The sequence below is a fragment of the Eutrigla gurnardus genome (assembly GCF_963514095.1).
Source record: "Eutrigla gurnardus genome assembly, chromosome: 2".
NCBI classification, from domain to species: Eukaryota; Metazoa; Chordata; class Actinopteri; order Perciformes; family Triglidae; genus Eutrigla; species Eutrigla gurnardus.
Window position 1 is genome coordinate 23585746 of NC_139916.1, and position 21355 is coordinate 23607100.

General features: G+C 40.8%; 1 protein-coding gene across 9 annotated transcripts in view; it reads left to right on the forward strand.

Moving 5' to 3' along the window:
- Nucleotides 1-3614: 3614 nt before the first annotated feature.
- Nucleotides 3615-21355, forward strand: part of sox13 (SRY-box transcription factor 13) — a gene marked incomplete at its 3' end in the record, with an annotated part of 46664 nt that continues 28923 nt past the window's right edge. For 3 of the 9 annotated variants that reach the window (XM_084039969.1, XM_084039972.1, XM_084039973.1), the window contains exon 1: nucleotides 3616-3981. Of the gene's footprint in view, nucleotides 3982-21355 lie in introns of all 9 variants that reach the window. The other 6 variants (XM_084039970.1, XM_084039971.1, XM_084039975.1 and 3 more) reach the window with 3 other exon arrangements.

The window sequence follows — 21355 nt, forward strand, 5'->3', positions numbered from 1 at the left end:
GAAAACAGCTACTTCCTGGAAAATACCGCAACTTCAGTAGTGATTTCATTAGATGTGCAGGAGAGACAGTCACACTATACAACCAGTGAATTCAAGGAAGCATTCCCAGTTCTTTCAGTCTCAACTGAGGGTTTGAAATCACCACAGAAGCCCTATTTTTCTTATTCGTCACACAGCAATTTCTGTGACTTTTCGTGTGAACTACTGAGTGTAACACGAGGAATGCCTTTCAGGAGAGGCTGTCTGAAAATGTGATATTCCCCATATTGAATTGATTTTACATCTCACCCCTCTCAGTGGTGTCTGGCTTTTCCCTGCAGCGTGGAGTGTGGACAGTTGGAACAGCTCTAAACACATTTGCCCTCCGACGTCGTCCGACGATGGTGTTACAAAGTGCAAACTTGTTTTGGATTTCACTTCTATGAAACTAAACTTAGTTAACTGGCCCAACATAACTGATGGGCCAGTAACCCGTTCAGACACATTTTTGTTCCAAGCACAAAATCTTTTTTATTTGTGGACTTTTACTCGAAATGCACTTATAAATCATTAGCAAACATTTTATTTTTATACAACATAGAAAATATTAAATTAACAGAATTTTTAAATAAATGAAGAGATCCAGGGTATTTCCATTCGATGTAACAGTGCAGCAATAAAAAAAACATGATTCTTATGTTCAGTTCAGTTTGGTCATCTGGGTAAAGATGGGGGGGTAATTCAATAGATTAAAGGGTTATTTTATTTCTATCCTTGCTAGTAGTTTTAGTTACTTTTGCATGTTGCTGTCACATCAGTACAATGGAAGTGAAATGGAATTTTGCTTGTGATGTTCAAAATAAAAATTCACTCTGGATAAAACTTTGCTTTCAAATGCTCAATTTAAAAAAAAAAAAAAAAAGTGTTTTTATGTACCCAGGTGACAAAACATTAATTCTGCCATGTCGATTGTAGGATCATGTCAAAATAAATGATCGCCGGGGGGGTTCATGCATAAATTGATCAGAGGTCCAAAAATCCCTCCGGTGGGTCTTAAAATACCTAACGAACAGTCCCTTAGCACAACTTAAATCCTATTCATCGGTCTAGTATTTGGGCAGTGGCGGATGTTTTGGCCAACATCTTAACAACAAATAAAACTAAAGCTGTCTGCAGAGAATGCAGAGGGCAAACTGGAAAATATTTTTGTAATTTGACAGAATAGAGCCATTCAGAGGTTAAACATGAGATGAGCTAATTAGTTGATTAATCCTTTAGTAGGTTGACAGCCAAGTACCTGTTTTTATAATCTGTTATGAATTTAAAGTCATTAAGTAAGTAAAAATAGCAGACATTTCTTAAATCCAGCTTCTCAGTTTTTCTCTGTTATCATTTAATGAAGGTTTTGGAGTTTGGGACTGTTGGTCCAACAAAATAAAGGTCTGTATGTACGTTACTGAGTTACTGGGGAGGATGGCTGAACTCTGTTTTCCTTTAAAAGAAAAAATAACACCCTTCCCAACTTTAATCAGATTTTCTTTGGACTCCATCCTTGACTTGATGGTGATAAACAAGATTTGCAACAGTATAAACCCTCTCGTTTTACACATAAGGGAATGTTCATGTGCAAAGTGAAAATAAAAAAAGTAGTGTTGTAATTACAGTTTGGTTAACCGTGGAAAAACGAACAATAACGAGTGCTGGGTTTGAATGGATTGAGAACATGTGAGCAGAGCAGATCAGTAACTTTCTAAACTGTAAACAGCCACAGTCAACATGTTTCATCTGACTGCTCTAACTAGTGAAACAACCGGCAGCGTGTGATACGACACTTTATGTGACTCATTTCAATTTTCTGCAGTTTTGCTTTCTGTGATGATGCGGGACAAAGGAGCAAGTGAAGTGGCTTGTGAAAAAACGTCCTCATTGCCTGAGATTCAGTTACTTGTAGCTTACTTGTATTTTAAATTTGATATAGAGTTGTTACATACATTTCTGCACAACGGCCAGATGCACTTCGTTAAAATAGAAAAAAGAATAGAAAAAAAAAAATACAAATCTATTGTCTGTTATCAAAACAGAAATATTGCTCTTATTACAGTAGCTACTTATTTGATTGTTATGGTTCAGAGATGTCAATATTGACCTCTGCATATGGAATAATGCACCTTTATCACATATGGCGGACATGATGGACATCTTATTGATGCAACTGTTTTCATTTCTTTTTCATCTCACAAGGGAAGGCCGCGCTAAAATACACTTAGAGATGATATTGTGATGGAATCACACCAGCTGGGATGCCAAATTACACATTTAATACAAGATCTCTGTCGGATGATCTTTCTATGTGTGTTTGAGGCATGAATATGAGGATATGGCAGCAGATACAGATGCCGTTCAGATCTAGAGACCGTCATGTGATGGGATCACACCAGCTGTGACACATAATCGGGCCAGGGGTGCAAAGTGGCCCCTTCCCCCTTCCTCACCCCTTACTTCCAGCACCACTCGCAACACACCCATCTTCAAAGTTATCTTTCATTGGGATCTACGCTGCACACCTGTAACGTTTCGTGACTACATCTTGCACGATTGAGAAACGATCACGATCATATTTTGTCTACAGACAAAAATATAAACACCTGGCAAAGTACTCTGTGGTACTTCCTGCTACCGAAGGTGTCTCCTGGACCACATACTGCCGTGATGACTCACACACAGACTCATAAAGTGAAAACAATGCCAGCCACAAGCTGTGAATATTATGACTTGGACTGTCTTTGACCAATTGACATTCTTACTTGAATAATACTCACACGATTTTGTTGACTAATCAATTAGTCAATGTGTAAAACTGAGTTCCTCCACAAAGTATCACATGAAACCAATTAATCTTGTGTTTAGAAGATCATTTCTCTGAAATAAGTCATTCAGCATGAAAAAAAGCATAAATATCGAGACTAACGTCTTTGAGCACTTGATAAGCTACTTGTGATTTTTTCTATTTTCTGTCATTAAACTAATCGATTAATTGAAAAAAAAAAATAAGATGATAAAGGTGTTTAAAGTTGAGCTGAAACTTAATATCCAGAGAATCTTTCTTCCGTATTGATGTGTTTTGCAAGTTTTTTTATTTAATTTTTTTATTTTTTTTTATGTATTTTGCAAGTGAAACAGGACAGCCAAGTGGGAGATGACATTCTGTGTGGTTGTCTTGGACTTGTGCTTTGGCACGGTACCGGGAAACTGGGACACGTGTGAGTGTGCCCTCAGTTAGGTTGAGGCAAGAACCTAACCACTTATTAAGGTTTAGAAAAATAGTTATGTTCAGGCAACAAAACGAAACGACTTGGGGACATGTGGTCCGCGTCCACCGGGACAAACGGCCCGTTCACTTTCCAGAGGTAGTTTAAATTGTTCAGTGACACGATTTGACACGATAGATTGTATTTCGTCACTATTTCTCCGGACTGGGTTGACTGTTGTGGTTTATCTTCCCTCCCTCCCTCCCTCCGTGTCACCGCCGCCACCTGGAAATAGTCCCTCTCCCTTTAAGTGGGAGGTGAGCGGCAGCGCTGCGGACGGTGAGCGCTGGAAACAGCGGCGGAGAGATAGAAAGTCACCGGGTCGAGGGAGTGAGTGAGAGAGTGAGTGAGTGAGAGTGAGTGAGTGAGTGAGTGAGTGAGAGAGAGAGCAAGGCTGCGCTCTGGGTCTCCAAAACATTTACGCACCGCAGCAGTAATCCGCCTCTCTCTCTCTCTCTCTCTCTGTGTGTGCGCGCGCGTGTGTGTGTGTATCTTAACCAACATCCACTACCGACCGGCTCCTCCACTCCTGCACTCCGGAGCAGACAAGTCCGCAGCGAGCAGCTTCTGTCCCACAACCAGCGCGTTGTGAATGCGGTGAGGAATTAAAGCGGGAGAGGAAGAGGAGGAGGACGAAGTTTTTTCTCTTTTCCCCCCTTCTGTCTCGTGGAGAGCTCCGGGCGCACCGGGACCGGTGAGTAAAGGCTCGGTCACATCCGCGGCGACGCGCTGGAAATGTTCAAAATAACCAAACGAACAACTAAGTGTTTGTGAAATCCGTTTAGATGCGAGGAAACCACAGTGCAGCTCACTGGGACATGACTTGTTACTTCCAAGCGTCTCTTTAATGTCAGGTGTCGATCTGTGATGTTTACAAGGCACGTTGTGAAGTTCCACCTCATCCATTTATTTATCAACTTCCCAAAAAAAAAAAAAAACAACTTCCACACTTGCTTTCGTTCATGATCTACACATGTATGCTCTCTCTCTCTCTCTCTCTCTCTCTCTCTCTCTCTCTCTCTCTCTCTCTCTCTCTGTGACATCTTTATTTATTTATTTTATGTCATCTCCGAATGTGCCACTGACAACTGTGGCAGCAATGATCTCTTATGGGTTAGATGATGATGGGGATGATGTCACTTCTGTTGGCGGATGCAAACGAGCCGATATCAGCAGGTTGACCCAGAAAACATTTTTACCCAATGCTTCAGCAGCTCCCCCCCCCCCCACAACTTCCTGATTTGCCAAAGTTCTGGAGGAGTATCAGAGTGATGAAGTCATCTCTGTGGTGAAGGGAGTGTTTATGTATCATGTTGTCGTTGAGAATGTAGTTTACGTAAAGGCTCAGGGTGAGACGGTGACTCCACGGGTGCTCGGGGTCCCACGCAAGGTTCCTGGCATCAGAAATGAGGGTGATGTGGATCAGTGTGGAGGTAAACATGGATGGACGGACGGCAGGTCTGGGACCAGCACAGACGTCTCAGAGGGACAGTATGAACGTTTCATCTCACGATTGTCCTGCAAAATAAAGTAATTGCAATCCGTGATAATGTCTAGATAATCATCTAAATGTGCTCGAAACTATTAAAATGGCACTTAGTCATACTTTATCTACTCTACTTTATCCCCACCCACGATGAATTCCTATATCGTCCTGTCGCCCACGCAGAACATCAAAATGTTGCGGTGGAACCGAACAGAGGAGTTGTAGATGTGGCCGCTCGTCTTCGTCAGCTGGGAGTCCCTCACCTTTCCTTACGCCAATCTTTGACTGCTGCCACCACCACTCCTTCTTCCTCTTCTTTCTTTTCATTTTCAGGCCAGTTAGAAGGGATAGTAATGCTGCATCTCCATATCCTGCAACTCCCATCATGCTCTTTGATGTCCACACTGAGAACAGGATGGAGCAGTGTAGATGTAAAGAGACTTGCTGTCAGCACATGGTTTACTATGTAATACATACCTTTCTCTCACACACACAAACAGGATCATCTCAAGGAGTGGTTTGGCATTTCACCCTTCACCTTTGCACCCCCCCCCCCCCCCCCCCCTCGTCTCTGTCTTTTGGAGCTTTGTCTTCTCAGGTGAATGGGTTCACGTGGGACGAAAGGTGACCCGGGTCCTCGCTCTTTCTCTCCGTGTCTCCGTCTCTCAGGTTGAGTGCGATCATGTGACATCGTAGATTGGCCGGCAGGTGTCCGTTCAGATCGTACACTTGTTAAGCCGCCGTTTTAAATCAGGGAGAAGTTTGCATTAAACTCCAGGTAACCGTGGCAACAGTGCTCCGACTCCCACATGGTACTTTACCAGTTACCTCCCAGTTCATGGTTCTCCTGTGTTTACTGTTAGATCAGAGTCAGAGACCTGAACGGGCACAAAACAACACTTTCTGCTGTATTCAAGGTATTGAGGTGTGTTCACACTCAACGTGAAGCAAATTCTTCACGCAACGCTTTTTAATGCAAAGATGCGAATGGACGTGAATTCGCACCGACAGGCATCAGTCGCTTATTCGCGCAAGTGGAAATATTTCAACTCGACAACTCGAAAAATTCTTGTGCTGTAAAATCAGCGTTGATATTCTACTCCTGTCGTTGCTCTGTGAGAACCTCACACAGAAATGTATGTGTGGAAACCAAACAAGGGCGCTGCTGTATTTATGTCGAGATGATGTTATTTTATGGAGCAGCTACGGTGTTAGCATAGCCTCCCTCCGATCGATCCGAACTCTATTCAGAAAACAAGCATTTTAAAAGTAATTTAAATGTATGTAACAAACCATGACGTCGGGCTGGTTACATGCCATTATGTAGCTACTTCGACATCCTTTTTATCCGTTTATTGCAATTAAATCTCAACAAAATTGTTTGGTTGTGTTATGTTCATGGCGTTGTAGTAAACCAGCCGACGTGTCTTGCTATTCACAAGTCTTTTCCTTAATACAAACATACATGGTGGCCAGAAATAACATATCCCCTCTCTCGGGTATAACATGAACCTAAATAATAAAATTGGTTCTATTTGTTATTGTCAGCGTTGGTAGGATTACATGTAAACAGGGTTATGTAATCAGATTACAATAAATAATTCACTGTAATCAATTCAGATAAAATGTATTATGGTTATTATAAATGATTGATATTATTTGTACTGTTATCACACTTTTTAAAAAGTCAGCCTGGAGCCTTATGTATAGTTGTTCTAAAAAAATCGGAAATCCACCAAGTTTGAAATGCATCTTTAATCATTTTTGTAGAGGTTCCTCCAGCTGTGATTTAAATACCTATAACGCACTTCACAGCGTTCTGACGTAGCCAATAACAAACCTGTTTTTTTTTATATTGGACCACCCAGCTGTGCATTATTTTTTTTAACATATTTCTCGTATTGACGTTCCGCTGTTACACTGCCTTCTAAATGATTATTTCACGTGAGGGTTGAAGTGAGATCTGGTATGTGCGTGCACCATTTCCTTTACATCTGACGTCTCCATAAGGGCAACAGAGCACACAAAGGTTTCTCCCCCTCTCTCCTCCTGACCTCCTATATCCTCTCGACATTGTTCTCTGATTCCTATTGAACCAAGAGTCCACAGAGAAACACCACAATGGAGAATAATGGTGTGTGTGTGTGTGTGTGTGTGCGTCTACTCCTCAGCCTCTCCTTTAGCGCAGTGTGAGGCCAAGCCAATCACAGTGAACAATGCTGGGTTCGGGGAAGCCTTATGATCTCTTTAAATGAAACCCTCTCGCTGCCATTGTCTCCTCTGGAAGAAGTGTGAACATGAAAACACCCAGCTGGTCGACTGACTGATAAACACACTGACAGTCGATGTGTGACGTCTCGGACGGAAACATTTTCCTCATTTATCCCGTGCAGTAGACTCCTCCCCCCCGCAGCTTATTTAATAGGCTGCTAAAATTCCAATGTGGCTTTAATACAATGACATCGTGTCAAACTTCTTGAAACGTTTGATGTCCAAATTGATAACAGCTTAAGTGGTTGATTAGTTTATTTTAGAAGTGACTAGTCGATAATCATTAACAGTGATTAACATTGACAGCCCGACGGCTGTCTGCTCCAACATGTGGATTTGTTTCCTGACTGTTGGTTGGACAAACTTTTGGACTTATCAAACTTGGACGTTATCAAAAATAATTAATAAATGAATCCTTAAAAAATAAAAAATGATATTGATTTCCATGAGATTGCCCTGATTGGGTGCTAAATTAACAAAAAAAAAAGTTTCTCTCACTGCTGCAAAGACATCTGTCAAAAGACAGCATGAATAATATTAAGATGCATAATGAGTTTCCAAATGAAAAGAACATTAAAATAACAAGTTTTAATAAAAGCCATGGGCAAACACATTGGGCCAGTGCTGTTTGTGTAAGGTAATTTGATTTGTAAATGCTGGAGATGCAAAAATGAATTGAATTTGCATGAAAAATGTTTTGCGATGATCTTAAGAGAAAAAATAATATTTGTGGAATGCATTTGTGTACTATATTCTTTTATAGTATAAGGTGAAATATTAGATTTTTAAGTAATCCCAAAGTACTCAGTTTAGATTGCATTTTGTTATCCAATGGATTACTTTACTAAAACTGCTGCATAGTTTGTATTCAGTAACTGATTACATTTCAAAGTAATCTCACCCAACCCCCATTATTGTTTCATTACCAATGTAATAAAACGAGATATGTGCCACTTCTTGCTCCCTGCAGAACCTTTTCATCCAGATGGTTTCTTTGAGGATTCTGGGAATTCCCTCAGCACAGCAACAAGTGTTGTTTTCACTGGGCGTAAAGAAAAGTCTTAAATTATGACCTGCAGTGTGTGCTGTTACTTTTTCTTTGTCTTCTACAGCAGTGTAGCATGTGGGGTAGCATGTGGGGAAGCATGTGGGGTAGCATGGGGCTGTATGAGGAGACCCCGTTGTTAGAACGGTAAGAAGAAGAAAAAGCCTCTTAGTGGTAATGGACAGACTGGACAGTGAAATTGATCGGCTTCTTCATAGAATGTAGTCTCTATTCAGACGCGGAGTCATTATGAAGGCTATTTAATGTGATGAATAAACGGTAAGCCATTAGGTAGTAGTATTAACGACGTGTTTGAAAACAGGCGCAGTAGCTTGTACTTGATATTAACGGGGAAACGTGGCTCAGCTTTCACCAGTTTCTGTCATTTCTGGCCTTTCTGTATAAAAAGCAACACATTTTGAGATGGACTACAACCGTTATGCCTTCTTGCTCTAATGTGAAAAGTTTCATTAACTCACTGTCATTCAGCGTGAGAAGAATATTTCTCCTGTCCCTTTTGTCTTCACGCCATTTCTCCTCTGCTTGAGAAACGCTTAAAGTCCTCCTCTTATGGAATAAGATGCTTTGTGAATACCTTTTTATCTTAAATTGGGAACAAATCTTTATCCGAAGAAGCTTCATGAATACGCCCCCAATGTGCTGCTAATGTGTCACCAGTCAGCAGAATTACCATTATTGCATTGGAATTACTTGATTATTGGAAGTCGGGCTGAATTCCATTTCATTCCAGATTCCATTTTCGTGAGTATTTCACAAACTGCCGTGAGACTGTGCTGCTCCTACTGTTGGCTTTAAAAGTGGATAAAGTGAGATTCTCCAGGTTAATTCTTCACTGCGTCCTTGATAAGAGTTATCACGGTCAGCTGCTGAGCCTCGCGGCTCGCGTTAATGATCGCGTACATCGGCATCGCGAAGACGGAATCCGTCACATTCAAGTGTAAGTGCAGAGGGTCGCCGCTTCCTATAAGGGCCGCCTGATGTGAGAGCTTTTCTTAACCTCCGAATCTAACGGGGCGAGAAAGTAATTAGGAGCGGAGATGTTAAACTCTTGAATTCAGCTCTTTGTGAAGGTGCAACAAAGGTCCTTTGACTCCTGTTGCCTCATCTTCTTCTGGGACTTAAGAAAAAAAAGACTTTCCACCTGTTGCCTTGATAGAGGAGGAACCCCCCCCCCCCAAAAAAAAGATGACTGTAGGAACTTCATAGGAAACACACACACACACCGTGCTGGGCGGGTGATAAAGTACAAGTTTTATGGTGCTGATGGGCCACTCTCAGAGACAACAGCAGCCACACACACTCACACACACACACACTCACACACACACTTACACACGCACGACCCAGCAAGCATCTCGCTTCAAGGTAAGATTCCTGCTTTATGTGCTGCAAACTCTTCAACAAACCTCAAGAGTATGAGTGAAATGTGTTTGCTTCTGCTAGCAAGGTTAAATATCATCTCTTGTGTCTTTGTTTCTGAGGCATCTGATAACGGTCATGTTTGTGTGTGTGTGGTGTGTGTGTGTGTGTGTGGTAGCAGTCTTGTAGGTTTCTGTTCTATAAAGCCGAAGATTAGAGGGGGATTTTGAAACGATATTTGGAAGGTCTCAGTCCGTGTTGCTCTTCCGCTGTGCCCAGCTGTGCTTTGGATGTGCGCTCACTCGTCCATGAATGCTGTCATAAGCTCACGTTAATGCGTTAATAAGGCCGGGGTAAAGCCGGCGCTCTCGGCCGCGGCAGGCTGTTTATCAACAGCTGTAAATCAGTTCTGAAGAAGAAAGAGCGGAAGCATTCTTGAACGCTGCCTTGCATTTCTCATGCCACTTTTGAACACTTTCTAATCCCTTAAGAAAGAAAAAAACAAAACAGCTCTTGACTTTTCTGAACTTTTCCTATGCGTGTGTTCGTTCAGCACGCAACGTCAGAATACAAGCTCCTACAAGACCAAGGTGTGTTCCGTTAAATATAGAGTTGAGCGGGAAGCTTTTGTTGGGAAGTATGTGTGTGTGTGTGTGTGTTTTTTAAATATGTTTTTAATTTGATTCTGATGTTTGTCCATAACGACAGGCTTCTTTTGTCTCGCCGTTCCCACAACACTCATCACATAACGGCCCGGTTATTGTTGAGCGTACGAGACGTGAATGAGCAGGTTTACGATGTGACGAAGGAAAATTTAGCCTTTTTTGTATCATGCTGTCGAGGTTTAACGGAAAAAGTTTGACAGAGTTAAATGGAGAGATAATAAAAAAAAGGTCTGACATTCCACAAAAACCACAGTGACAAAAAATGAGGCCCAAAGGCACCGCTGGCCTTTTAAAAAACTATTTCAACTCCTTTTTTTATTACTTTTTCAGCGGTATCCAACAGATTTGCATTGCCATCAGAAGATAGCGCAAGAAACAGATGTTTTTTTGTTCGCCCATGACTGTAGAGCCTCTTTCCAGCCGATTTGTTTATTTCTACGCCGATTATGAGAATTCACAAACACGCTATTGATACGCACAGATAAAAACATACCACGTTCCTGCTTCATTTACATGACTTTCCGCTGCACAAACAACAGTGCTCTGTTCTCATCTGAGACCTGAAGTTTATTCTTTTTTAAAGACTCCCACTCTACACCTGTTTGTTATGTGTGTGCATGTGTGTGTGTGTGTGTGTGTGTGTGTGTGGTCATTTGCAAATGACCAGAGTCCGTTTATTTGCGCCACAGCAGTTCTGTGGCAGGATTTGCATTTTCATTCAAAATCAGTGAAATCTAAAGCGACAGTAGGCCGTTATGCGCCCGCTCTGTATAAGTTGCTTGCTTGTGTGACTCCCAACGTTCACAGTGTGTGCAACGTATAAAACAGGTCTGATCTAACGCTTCTTTGAACTGAAATCTGCGTGTTGTGTTTCTCCGTTTGACATATTTGAATCCCTAATAAATGGAAGAAAAGCTGCATCTTCTTCATTTACACCTCTTTAAAATGTCCTTTCAGTAAAGGAACGTCTCTTCTAACGGCAGCTTTTTTTATGCATTTTTATCTCCCGCTCACCACAGCCACATGATAACTTCTTGAAAACCCACTTTTCCGCTGCGTGCAGGAAGACAGTGTGATTTCTGTTCTGATGTCTTCTCAACATCTCAATAATGCCCGATCAAACCTACAATGTCGCCAGGGAAATGAGCAGAAAATGCATGCTGTATGGTACATGTCACTGTGTCCAAAAGAAGAATAGGACCAAACTGAGACTAGTGGTCGTAGATATCATGGCGGGGAAGTTATGGATGAGAGTTGCAGACCCTAAACTTGTGTTATTACTCTGCTCACTGTTGTTCCGTGCAGCCAGATAAGGATTTCCACCGCCATGTTTTAATGTTTGTTCATATGTCTTGTGTTTTATCTCAGCCAAAGCGTAACACAATTGAAGGAGAAACCACCCAGATAAATTTCACTATGTGGCATTTAACTACTTTATCAGCCTTTCACATCCAAAAAACAAAGACGTCTGCAGACCGTGTGAAGAATGGTGAACTCTGCAAATTTAGTCAAAAACAGTATTTACTTTTTAGTCGTGTTTAACAAAAAAAAGGCACCAAATTGTTCACCGAAAACATTCACTTTATTGTGAATACATTATTTAAAGCTACTACGAGGGAATTTTATGATGACTTTGGTCCCTGTGGACAAAAGCAATAGTGGTTCAGAGCACCAGAGTCCCTTTAGTAAACCTCCTATTTTACTGCAGCAGGGACTGACAGTCTGCCCTGTTCAGTCCTGGTTCTGGTTCTCCCGAGCCTCCCTTCCTTCCAGCGGGTGCAGCCATACGGCCTCGGCCTGCAGCAGCTGGGTGTCGGTGTCAATCAGGAGAGACAACTTTATTAAGTGAACAATAATGTATTGCATTTTAAAACAAAGCAATACATTATTAATTTCATGTTTTAATTTCATATTTTCATTAAATAAATCCTCAAACTGTTGTGCACTGTAGATTTTAGCAAACTTTAGCAAACTTTATTCACACAGGAGGAACTAGTGCATTTTTTAGGGACTATTTTTAGGAGCGGATTAATCCAAATGTGGTGCTTTAGTGAGTATTAATGACAGCAACCTGTGTGGGATTGACATTATGTGATAATAGAAATGTCACCCAGTGGCTCATTTATGAGTTTGGACTGTATATCCTAAAATACATGCAGGTAAGATCAAATCATTGTTGGTTTCTGTGTTTTCACAAGATGACAAATATGGTGGGCAGACATAAGTTGTGAACACAACATTGATGACATAAAGTATCATCGACTTTTTCAAGACATACTGTATGACGCATTTGTTAGCAAACAGTTGTTAATCAATCTTTAAGTCCAATATTCACTCCCTTTTTCTCTGTTTTTGGTCTTCACCAACTCCAGAGCTGAAAACATGGCCATGCTTCCCTCTTTCTTTCTGATTCTTGAGTTGACTGGCTCTTGATCTCAACAATTGTGTTTGTGCGTTATTATATATACATTTTTTTTTCAATTGTTCTTGCTGTGTTTTCCTATTTTCAGACTCATCTGCCATCAAGTCAGGTCTTTGGGCCAAGCCTGTGTGCGAATCCAGGCAGCGTGTCATTACTGCGGTCAGCCAGCATCTTCAGACATGATCTCCAGTTTATTGGAGCTGGTTAAGACCTTGCAGACCATGGCACTAAGTTGTTGTGCAGCTATATTTGTGACACGCGCACACACACACACACACACACACACACACACACACACACACACACACTGCAAAGACCTCCTGCGGTTTCTCAATGCTGAGACGAGCAGGCCTTCAGCAGAATCACCTGTTGTGCTCCTTACTGCTCAAAGGCGTTTCCATAGTAACACCTCAGAGCCCTGGCCCCTTGGTCTTTAAGACCCTCAGCAAACATAGACCCCCACTATCGCTGCTACAAACTCCATAAAACACACGCACGCACACACACACACACACACACACATATGCTGAGCACACGTGGGTGCTCTCAAGAAGCAGCAGTGAATGGAGTGAGGATATAAAGTGTGCCGGACTGAAGGAGAGAGCACATCATGAGAGTCGGGCCTCCTTTGTCTGAGCTAGCCTGAAGGAGTAGGGGCTGCAAAGGGAGTGGGGTCTTTGTGAGGGAAGAGAAAAAAGTGGCCTTCATACACATCCTTTCTTTCCTTTCTCTTGTTCTATCTCTTTATTGGGAGTGTGTTTTGTCTTCTCCCCTCCTCCTCCTCCTCTCTGATAAATGCCACAGTAGCCTTTCACTAGCCGCCACAATAGACGACCTGTTTCAGAGAGCGAGAGGGGCAGAGGGAGAGAGAGAGAGCAAGAGAGAGGGGTGAGAGGGGGAGGCATGGAAAGAAAAATGGCTGCTTTTTAACCTGTGGTTCTGAAAAGCCGAAGAATAAAGCGGCTCTGACTAAATAAAGCCAGAGTCCTGTTCTCCTCTATTTCCTCTTTGCTCGGTGTCTTTGTGAAGGGAACAGTTGTGTCATCAGCCTATTTATACATCTTATTTAGAAAGCTTTTGAGAGAGAGAGACAGAGAGACAGAGAAAGGGAGGATTGGAGCATGATGGAAACACAGCAGACATGTAATTGCGACATACAGTCACAAAGTCATGGAATGGACTGAAAAATGTATGAGAGACTTATTGTGTTGTATTTTTTTATTTCACTGTACACAATGTAGCGCATTTGTGTAAGATGTATTCAGATCCTTTATTTCAGTCAGCAGCAATGCTGTACTACAAAATAATCTATTACAAGTGAATGTCTTGCATTGCAATTTTCCTCAAGTGAAAGTACAGATGTTTTAAAATGTACTTCATCAAACTTATCAAAATGCCTCACAATGTAGAATGGCCCATGAAAATGTTATTGTTCTACTGAAATGTTTTTTTTACTAAGTTGTTTAAATATTAGCAATCAATTTTATTTGACAAGATGATGAAATCATTTGAATTAAAACATCTTAATTTAAAAAAGATGTCTGGGAGTAAAAAGTACATGATTTGGATCTGAAATGTAGCTGAGTGGAAAAAATTAGCAAAACATGTTCTACTCAAGTGATATTCAGGTCGCTCTAATTTGACTAAAAGGTACTCTGTTGAGGTTTTTACCACTAGTATGATATGGAGCAATGTGTACAAATGGGTTCTTTGCGAGGGTTAACATTCATTGTCCATTCTGGACTCAACAATTAATCTTTGGCAAGCCAACTTCCTTGCGTTTGTATCTCCTTCCTCTCTCTTTATCTCCCTCTCTTTGGCTTCTGTCCTCTGATAGGTCCATATCCGATAAGGCATTCAACAACCAATCATTATAACAAAAGATCATGGGACCATAACTACATGTTTCACATCTAAAGAGATCTGGATTAAAAAAAACAAACATGACATTCATCACAGCTGTTCTCATATGCCACATGGTACGCCATGGCCCAACTCATCGCTTTTGTTTTTCTATTAGCAATAGTTGTGGATAGTACCTGTTAGGGTTGGGCGGTATGAGCAAAATCTTATATCACGGTATGAATCATTTCATATCACGGTAACGGTATATATCACGGTATGGTTTTTCCCCCTGTAAATTCAATTAATGGCTTAAAAATAACCATACTGTCGCATTTGATCATTTTCCTCTTTTATTTGAAATTTTCTCACAGCAGCATAACATTATTTTAAAGAAAGTATAATAATATAATAAATAATAATCCACAAAGAATGTGCAAATGTCTGGTAAACATTTGAACTCCAGCTTTAACTTAAGCTATAGTGTGTGTGCAAATGTAAACACAGAGCTCCATCTTAATAAGAAATAAAAATAACAAATGAGAAAAAGTATGCGTCGTGATGGCCTCCGTTATCTCCCTCCATCGATGTGATTTATTGTCATACTGGTGTCATCATCGATGTGATTTATTGGCGAAAGACTCATAATACTGCCTTGCATGTTTTAACTTTAAGTGGTGGAAGAGGTTACCGGTGTTTCCACCTGCAGCAGCAACAGTCACGCGACACTCTTTGCAGAGTATCGCTTTTTGTTCGTTGTCGGATTTTCTAAATCCGAAAAAGTTCCAACAGACGTAGCGCCCTTTTTCGGAACGAGTTCCTCCTCTTCGTCATGGGTGGGTCGCGCTGCCTCCGTTTCCTCGTGACGTTCACTCTCCGCCTCCGCCATGATTGTTATTAGGTAAAGCTGTTTCTTCTTCGTCGTGCTCATGCAACCACGCAAGCAGTCTGCTGCAATGCCTGCAGTGCCCCGTGTGTCGAGGCGGTGTAATTACAGTGACTCAGAGCGATGCCGCAGACATCTGCGCTTTCTCCGGTATAAACGGTATTGCAAAATCTCTACCGGTAGACACTTTTATACCGTCACACGGTATAATACCGTCATACCGCCCAACCCTAGTACCTGGTATCTGAGAGGTTTTTCTGGTACCTGGGAGCTTTTTTTGTACCTGGTACCTGGGAGTTTTTGTACCTACATAGGAGGAGTTTTTTTGTACCTGGTACCTGGGAGGAGTTTTTGGTACCTCGGTTCAGGTCAAAAGCGAGTTAAACTGATAGGAGAAGGTGGAATCAAAACACTGCAGATCACTGATTGGTCAGAGATCACAAGAGTGACACGAGACTTCCTGCGCAGATCACTGATTGGTCAGAGATCACAAGAGTGACACGAGACTTCCTGCACAAACCCTCAGTTGTTAAATAGCACCCAAAACATAATAAACTAACTTCATTCACTAGGCTCTACACCATGTTCATTTCTTCATACGTTCTGTTCACTACACCATACACTACGGTCACTAGGACAAACACTAAATACACAGCACCTTAAATAACACTGTACACTATGCCGTCCACTACAATATACATTATAGCATATATACACTTCACCATACATACACTACGTACACTATGCTGTACAATTGGCAAAGTGCTGTTCCTGTTTGGTGGTTGATGAAAGGATTCAGTAAGTGTTGCGTTGAGGATGATATCATCATCACTGAGGGTGTACTGTCCGCAGTGGGAAACAAAATAGAGAAAACTACCTTGTACCAAGTGTGAGTTGAGTCGAGTTGAGCGGAACCATGCAGTGGAAATAATGCCATTGCTTTATTATATATTTTACTGTTTATCTGATACAGTTTAAGCTACGAAAATAACAAGTTTTTTCTTTTCTTTCTTTCGCTGCACCAGTTCCTACTCAAAACATGTTCCTGCAGCTATAGAGACACATCCGCTAATAACAGAAAACCATGTAACCTGGAAGACTCGTCCCGCCATATTGTTTGTCGTCTTGCTGACACCGAAACACAAATTCTCCTGAAAATCGCAAACAATCTGAGCTCGAAGCACTCCATTAAAGCACCACACAGCTGCAGCCCGCTGCTGTGTGGTGAGGCGGTGAACTCCGAACTGTGCACTTATATTCAGTCTTACACCTGTTGACTGGAAAGATTACTGTGTGCTTCGCCGTATCATTTTGATATCAGTTAGAAGGTCCTTGTTTTGCTTCTGTGCAGTGATACGTCTGTATACACATGTAAAAACCCACGCAAATAGCTGTGCTGCTTGTTCGGGACGTGCATGTGGGTATAAAAAAAATATATAAAGGCTGTGGTAAATTAACAATTTATTCATACAAATATGTCCACCCCTCTACTTTGAACAAGCTGCTCCATCTGACAGGGCTGCTCTCCAAATCATCTACTTTTAGACAAAATTGAGAGATTTTTTATCTTTAGGTGAACAACAAAATGAAGTGCTACTCTGTAAATATGGTCATACAGTTTTATACATAGCTTCATATACTGTGGGCCGTAACTAAGCCCTACAAATATCTCTTGTTTTGCAGCATTTGAGTGTGTGCAATTTACTACTCCGAGGTGCGCGGTGCATGCTGGTTAGACTAGGTTAATGTTAAAAGGGTAACCAAAGCAGACACTACAAGAAGCTGTGGCTCTGTGCATGTATCAGTTCTGTAGAAAGTCAATCACACTGCACAGATGAACAAAACTGAAACCACAACCATGGCAACTGTGTCAGTCAGTCGAACACAGAGGAAAGTGCAGTCATGTGCTCGGACCAAATCAAGATATTCCGTCAAAGAATGGGTAAGATCTTAAGTGATGTTTATCATCAATAATAACTTCATAGTAATAAGAATATTGCCTTTTTCTTCATAGCCAACTGTGATTTTGGGTCCAAATTTATATTAACGTTATTTGACAAAAGAGAGCTTTGAAGAGAGCTTAAAACAAAGCCTGATTCATTCCTGTATCAGGACAGAAATGAGCAGCAGCCTACAAATAACTTTATCTACTGCAAGTGAAATAATCGGGCCCGATCTCCTGACAACAGACCAAAGTCAAGGTTTTACTTAAGAAAATGAGCCTATCTATGTGGTCAGGGGTGAGTCATATGCAGTCTGTTCATTGTAAGTGTCGCCAGGTCTGAAGAGGGGGGCTACTTTTAGAGTTTTACTGTTGCTGCGGGGATTTTTTTTATGTTTCGGATGGCTGGATGGACATGTTTTATGCAAATTAAATACATGTCTGTAATTATAAATACATTTTAAAAATGAAGGTATGTATTCATACCCAAATCCTACCAAACTGACTACATGAATGCATTGTACATAATGCAATAACTTCAGCAATGACAGCAATACTGTTGGACTTTGAAAGCAGTGCCTTTGGTCGGGTTCTCCATTGGGCTGATTTTATTACTTAGACCTGGCAACTTTGGTAGTTTGGCAGGTACACATTCTGGATCAATCAAATCAATCATTGATTAATCCTAAATATCCCAAATGCTTTTGCAGTTGGTGTGTTTTTTAAATTATTCTGACGGCCCATTAATCTGAAACCCAACTTGACAACTGCTGATCTTTTTTCATGCAGAAAGTTGCTGTGCCTGTACCTTTCTCCCTGATTCCCAATCCTGTTCATGTCAGAACATCTAAATGAAAAAGTTAGATGCACCAGCAGGCCCGGTTCTACGGGGGTGCATAAGCATGCATTGCACCCCCAAAAAAATAGTTTGCACCCTCAATTAAAAAAAAAAAAAAGATTTTCATTTTTAGAAATATGATAAAAATAATAAAATACTTGCTCACAAAACAAATTGTAGTTAAACTTGTGACAATTTCCATTAAATACCGTTGAGATATGAGCTTCCAACATCACTCTGACTGTTCACCAAACTGTCAAAATCACTCCGCATTTATGTATGGTGTTTTGTTTATATGTTGCTTGGCAACAGTCCGCTCAGTGGGGATCTATTTTTGTTGGCGGAAGCAATTTCATCCGTTTATATGATTAAATAAACAAACAAATCACAATCTATTGTCAATTATTATTATTATTAACAGTACATTTTACGAAATATAACTGTTGTATAAAGTAATATCACGCTCGAGGTCGCAATGTTGTCGCTCTATATCAGCGCTGCTGTGATAGCCTTCGGCGGCCGGTGGCCGGCCGCGTCGTGTGTCGTGTGCAAAATGCGCGCACCCTTAGTATATCTATGGCGCGCACGGCAGTGAAGCACAGTAAATGTTTGTTGTCCCAACATGTCAGTAGAACTACGCAGAAGTGCTTGTCTATGGTAGAGAGGCCTGTGTGTATAAAAGCGAAGTCTGAACTGAAGCTGGGTAGCTGGTTTTAGTATAGTACTGGTGCACCCTCTGTAATCTCAGATGCACCCCAAGGCATTCTGTTCTGGAACCGGGCCTGTGCACCAGTGCGACCAATGTAAAAAGTTAGTTTGGAGCTCTGTTTCTACTAGAAATTTCCTGAGATTTAGAAGGTTTAGGTTTTGGAAAAGATCATGGTTTGGGTTAAAATAAACACTTTCTGTTCCTGAAGGAAAAAATGTTGCCATCGGGAAGGTCTGATGATGTCATTCTGCATAAGAATTAGTCATGACTACTGTTTGCATCAGGGACCTTTCATATTTGTGGAGCAATGGTCCCGCAAAACAATGGGAAATTTGGGATAAGGTCCTTTTGACCGAAAACTCATTAAATGAGTTTTCGAAAAGGAAAGGAAAAGGAAAATGTTTATGAATATTTGGACTATATTTGGTTTTCGAATAATGGGCCTTTGGAACAATGGCGTAGCACTCTTTTCATTGACATAAGACTGAATGAGCAACATTAACAAATTCCTCAGGTAAAAGGAACCTGTTCCTTCTAATGAATGAAACCCCTTGTGACATTGAGGCATTCTACACTAAAATGAATGTTTGCTATTTCATAGTCATTCAGAAATACATGTTATTTTAACATTTTATTGTTGCACACATGACATTTTCTATACTATATTTAGCATTTGGTCATTTGGTTTGTCAATGGTCAATAATTGGCTTGAAATCAAACTAGTTGCATCTTTATAATGGACAACCAAATAATGTTTAGAAATTGTTTTACAAAACAATTATCATTAACAAATACTTAATATACTATATGAAAGGTTACATTGTTAAAATAACATGCATTTTAGCATTGCTAATAATTGGTAAATATAAATTGTCACTTTATTATTGGTTTGCCATGTATAAATGATAATTAAAAGAAAGTATTATTGTGTTGCCCTCCTCTTTGTAGTCCCACACATAAAATACTTTTTTGTTTGCTGGTTTTGCTACGGGTCATGCATTAACATGGGGCCATGTGCGCATGCTGATGGGTGGATAACCATTTATGACTTTTCTGGAAGCCCAAATTTACTACAGCTGCCATTTTGCCAACACAAATGGTCTTCTCATTAAAAATGGAAACTGTGATCATATGGCAAAAATGTTCTGTGTCCGTATAAATTCATTAGCTGCTGACAGATGAAAGTGTCTGAATGAATCAGCATCACAGCTTTCTGTTTCCTCGTTCCTTGCTTGCTCATTTCTTTATGTCAATTCTATTTCTTTTGTGTTCTTGTATGTGTGTGTGTGTGTGTGTGTGTGTGTATGTGTGTGTGTGTGTGTGTGTGTGTGTGTGTGTGTGCGTGCACAGTGGGCGGGCCTCTATGGGGGCAGCCCCTGAACTCAAAGAGGAAAAGGGAGTAAAATGTAGTCTTTGTGATGTCTCTATCACTGAATCGCAGCGCTGGAGTTCCCAACACTGGTCTTTGTGTGATGAACTGACCAGCGAGCACAGAACAACAGCACCTTATCAGGGCATGTGTGTGTTCGCTTTTCAGCACCAACACACACAGTCAGGTAAAAACTGAAAAATGACACAACTAAGTGTGTATTCTTGATGAGCTTATTCTTTAGACTCTGCGCTATATGGTTCAGTACCCTTGACATCAAAAGGCCAAGAGAGCAGAGGAAGAGAGGGGAAGGAAAGGAGAAGAGGGCAAGGCTTTTGTGTCTCCAATCTCAGAGCTCATTCTCTAATGAGGCCCAGGCAGCAATGCAAGGAAGCTTTGTTGGAGAACTGTGTGTGTCTTACTGACCTTTCCAATAAAAGGAAATAATCCAAATTTATGCTTGCAATTCTTTGAGAAAAAGCTGAATTTCTCTTTAAACCAGTCAGGTAGTTAAAAGCAAGGTACAGCTGTTGGTAAAAGCAAACAAATAGGTGCAAATAGAGTGACACGGTAAACTAGTCAATATTTTGTATCCAAAATTGTTAAAGCTTAAAAAAAATACAGACAATGTAGCATACATTTTCAGAACTGGTTCACTTTTCTGCCCTTTTTGCATCCGTCAAAAGCCAAAAGAAGGTTGTTTGACAACTAAGAGCCACTGTCATCACCATCCAAAATGGCATCTGATGAATAATTTACTTTGTCTCACATTTACCCAAATGTTCGAATTGACAATTTTTAAACTGCAGAGCTCATTAACACTTCATTCTGTGGATTGTGTTTTGAACTAAAGGCCCAAAACGTATAAAAGGCAGATGCACATGCAGTCCTGCTAATAGTATATTGGGTGTGCATTCGGCACATATGGTTCTCGTTTACCGTCCCATCAATCATTAGTTGATGATGGAAAGTTCTACCTATAGTGAAGTTTGTGCAAAGTAGTGTGTTTTTTTTTTATATCTCTGCCAGGACAGTTTGTATTTGTGCGTGCGTCTGTCCACAGCTAAGCCGGCATACTGCTGGACTCATCAGCCTTATATTCTTTCACGCTTATTTATGACTGTAATCTCAATGACATGTCACGGTTGCAGTGATTCACCCTTTTTGAAAATATATTTTATTGACTGTTTTATACCACCATTGACTGCTGATT